This window comes from Emys orbicularis, chromosome 2 (assembly GCF_028017835.1).
Source record: "Emys orbicularis isolate rEmyOrb1 chromosome 2, rEmyOrb1.hap1, whole genome shotgun sequence".
Classification (NCBI taxonomy): domain Eukaryota; kingdom Metazoa; phylum Chordata; order Testudines; family Emydidae; genus Emys; species Emys orbicularis.
Window position 1 is genome coordinate 207,318,129 of NC_088684.1, and position 4,337 is coordinate 207,322,465.

The following is a 4,337-nucleotide window of genomic DNA, read 5'->3' on the forward strand; positions in this document are numbered from 1 at the left end:
TGAGAGCTCAATTCCAGGGGCTGGGCAGGGGGGAATCCATGGCTGCAACTCTCTTCTGTTTGGGCTGCCAGATAAAAGATCTGCACCCCAAGAGTGTACCCAGAGATCCTAAGGCAGTGGCAATACCTGGTTTCCTTTTAGACACTGGGGGCTTAAAACACCAGGGGATTCAGCAGTTGGATGAATGGCTAAAGGGCCAGGGGGGAGCTCGACTAGAGCTGTGATAGGTATATATTAACTTATTATTAGACATAGGGAGGGATAGCTCAGTGGTTTGAGCATTGGCCTACTAGACACAGGGTTGTGAGTTCAATCCTTGAGGGGGCCACTTAGGGATCTGGGGCAAAATCAGTATTTGGTCCTGCTAGTGAATGCAGGGGGCTAGACTCAATGACCTTTCAGCGTCCCTTCCAGTTCTATGAGATAGGTATATCTCCATATATTGTGATTTCCCACTCTTCTCCCTCCTTAAATTTCATGTGAAGTCAATGACAGGAATATTCCGAAGTGGAGCTGTCAAAGTCTATTTGCCATGCATGTTTGTCTCTTTCAGTGTGTCTGAGTAAAGATTTTTAGCTTTATTTCTGATTTGCAGCAATAGGCACTCATTGTAGAACATTCTGAGAGCTGAACGAGTTGACTTGGCAACAGAAGAATGCTTTGGGAGTCTGAGGCACTGAAAGTGCTCATTGATTGGTGGTGCGTTAATTATTAGTAATGTTCATCTAAATCTGTGGCAACATAGGGCTTCACACTTGTCACTGGAGCTGGAAAGAAGATGGAAAAATACTTGTGAAATTCATATATGCTCATAAATGTTCACATCTGAATTATGCAAATCAGAAGTTGGGTGAATAGGGAAAATGTATATCATGACATTTGTCAAAATAGATTTATTTGACCAGCTCTGGTTATCTTTCTGCGGTGCTCCATTGCCTGTAGGGAGCTTCATGGAGACAGCAGGGATAGAACTTGGCTTTTCCAGCTCCAAGGGCATGGTTCAAAGCCCATTGAAGTCAATAGAAAGATTGCCAAAATCCAAAGGCAGAGGCCCCAGAGCGCCTTTACCTATTAGCAGTCTAGGGCCCATGACACAATTGGCAGTTCTGGCTCTATTCAGCAGAGGGGATACGCACTAGCCAGTTTATTATTGCTTGAGGTTACCTCTGATTTTCACTGTAGGGGTCTCATGAATAAAGAGCCTCTGATGTAGTCATAACGTATTAAAGTTGGTTTTTTGCTTGAAGCAAACTATTCAAATGTTTACCATCATGGTGCATTTCTGATAAGCAATCTGATTGGATGAATAGCCCTAAATGCATTCTGCTATACTCATAAAAGACTCCTAAAAGAAAATCCATCGTTCTTTGTATAATGGACTGTGCAGTGAAACACAGTGAATAATTCTTTACTATCAAAGGCATCAAACAGAGCTCAGTATATTTCGGAGTTTTTTTTAAAAAAAACCTCCTTATGAATCATTATCAAACTAAATTCAGGACATAGATCTCAGAAGTCCAGTCCTGAGCCATTTTCCCCCCAAATATTTTAAAAGGGAATGAAAGTTAGTCCAGGGAGACACTTCCATTATTCAGAGCAGATGTTATAAAAGTATATATTCAAGGAGCAAGATTTTGTATAACAACTTTAGGGGTTTTTAAAAGAAATAGGTACAAACACTAAACTCAAGATTGAAGCATTATATTAATCTAATAGGATGTGACTCATACAACAGTTGAAATATTTACTAAATATGAGGCATAGGTATGTGTTACATCAATACTTACAATAATCACTTTCAATATTTCTTTAACCATTTTTTGTCCACACCAAAAAAAGCATAATAGCAGCCGGTGCAGCACCATGCTTTTCTGCAATGCGCAGGAGTAACTGAATACAACCATGCTGTCTTTTAAGTCAAGTGGCAGGTTGTACATTATCAGAGGTGTTTGAGTTCACGTTTACTGTTGCAAAGTACATCTGCAGCCTTCTCATGCTTTACAAAAACCATAATTGGTGCTGTGTAAAAAATATTCTGACCTTCTCACTGGTAAAAAATAGATAAACAAATAAAATTAATTTTGTCTGTTTTTAAAAGATCAACACTTGCTTTTGTGGTTTCACTGCTGACTTATTGTTAACTTTCTCCACAATACGAGACTGGATTAGATGAGGTAATTTGGAATGTGGAGGATGGGACAGATTGTCTAAACCGCATGTCCAATATGAGAGATTTGGAACAATCCTCCTTTCCTCAGCTCTCTGAGAGATACTAAGGACTCTCAATTGAAGATGGTGGCCCTTCCATTTTTAGGCAACTTTTCTTGCTTGTGGATTTGGCTGTAAAATCCCCAACCTCACCAGCTTTGAGGATGGCAGCTTGAATTTTAGGAATCTGAACATGAGTTCCTTGCAGCTTCCAAAAACACTTCTTCCCAGGGCTGAATTTACTTAGTTAAGCACGTACCTATCAAGTGCCAGGCCCCTGGAAAGCCAAGATGATGCTAGTCTCTGGTTTTCTGATGATAAAGGGAAATGCATTTATTAATCAATTATTAAAATTTTGGACCCAGTAGAAGCACTCTAGTCACTAAATCTGCTCTGCCAAACCAAGTTAATTCTTTTAACCTCTTAAGTGGCCTAGTTGACAGCTCCTAAAATTGGCCCAGTATTGGCCTCCTATATAAAAACATCATCTATCCACATGGAGGAATAAATCACATACAAACATCCTATGGATCCCAATCTTGAGGGACCTCTGGTACAATTAAGTACTAGTTGAAGCCCAGCTTCAAACATCGATCTATGCCTTATGTGTTTCTCAGGCACCTAGTGACTGAATTGCAGTTATCCATGCAGATCGTTCTCTAGAACTTCTACATAGCAGGGAAAAAACAAAAATTGTTATGTAAATCTCAGGCAGTGACAGGTGACAATAATATAATTCAGTATGCCCTCATTGTAGGAGGGTAATAACATCATTCCTCCTCTATAGCCAAGGGTATGGTGTGATTCCACTTGTGGATGGACAGGGATTTGAGTGATACACTGAAACTAATTCAATAGCCTCTTAAAGGATCCCTGGCTAAAAAACTGAGTTAGAAAAAACAGATTTCTTGAAATGGCTGTGGACATTTGCCAATAAAACAGATATGATATAACTTAGAAACTGATGAGGTAACGTGAACTATTTCTCACCCCCAGGCAACACCACCTACTTCTAAAAACCTGTTTTATAGGCCACATCTATTTTTTTTTTTTTAATCCAACCCTCACAATATTAAACAATGATTTCTTTCTCTCTGCCATTGCCTCTGATTTGCAATTTGTGTGTGAATTTGGTACTTGTTTGTTCCATAATTAGATTAGAACAAATTAAATGTACACCTGAAGATCTTAATTTTTCCAGGAACTGCAGCAAGGATTATGTGCCAAACGGTCATATCAGAATAGCAGCCATCCATGTTCTAGTGCCATCTAACTAAGCCCCGAGGTAGTTTGCATCACTTATCACTTTTATGAGATGTATGTATATATATTTATTAGCAGGAATAATAGAATTCTGTAATAACTCTGTAAAATACTTCGCTAGTATCAAACATAAATTTAGGTGCAAATTAACCAAAATAAGAGTTATACTACAGCAGTCACAATGTGAATATAGTAAAGTAACCAGAAAGTTCATAATCTTACAAGTAGGTTAGCTACAGGATGCCAAACAGGTGGATTAAATCTGTTTTCTTTTAGCACTATCTTGTTTGCCACTCTTATGTTGGTTTGCAGATTGCAATGTTAGTGAATTAACAGCTTGGTCATCATTCCCTGAGCAATTATTTCCCAAACTCAAAAGTGGCTAGCAATTAAGTACAGCTCTCTCTCAAGTTGGTCTCCTGTGGATGGTATAGATAATGATCCATAATCAGTATGATTCCACAGAATGTAATTTTGACTTTTTTTTTTAATCCTAGGAAATTACACACGCAAATCTATGTTAAAAGAAAGTTAAGATTGCAAAGTAAAGTGCTTAAAATTTTAGAAATGCCAAAATTAAGGTTGCCTGTGCACAGAATGAGGCATGGATTCTGTGAAAAAAAACAATATATGATCATGTAATTAGACTATATCATAATACATATGCACAGGGGTGCTGAATTAGGTTGCGCGGGCAACCTAAATTCTGGCATTTCTTAACTTTAAGAGCACGGCTTTGCAACTTTAACTTTCTTTTAACATAGACCTTGTGTGTGTGTGTGTGTGTGTGTGTGTGTAATATAATTAGAGGAAAGCAAATGTGTCATAAATCTGAACTATCAACAATGGTGTAGATGTAAGAACAT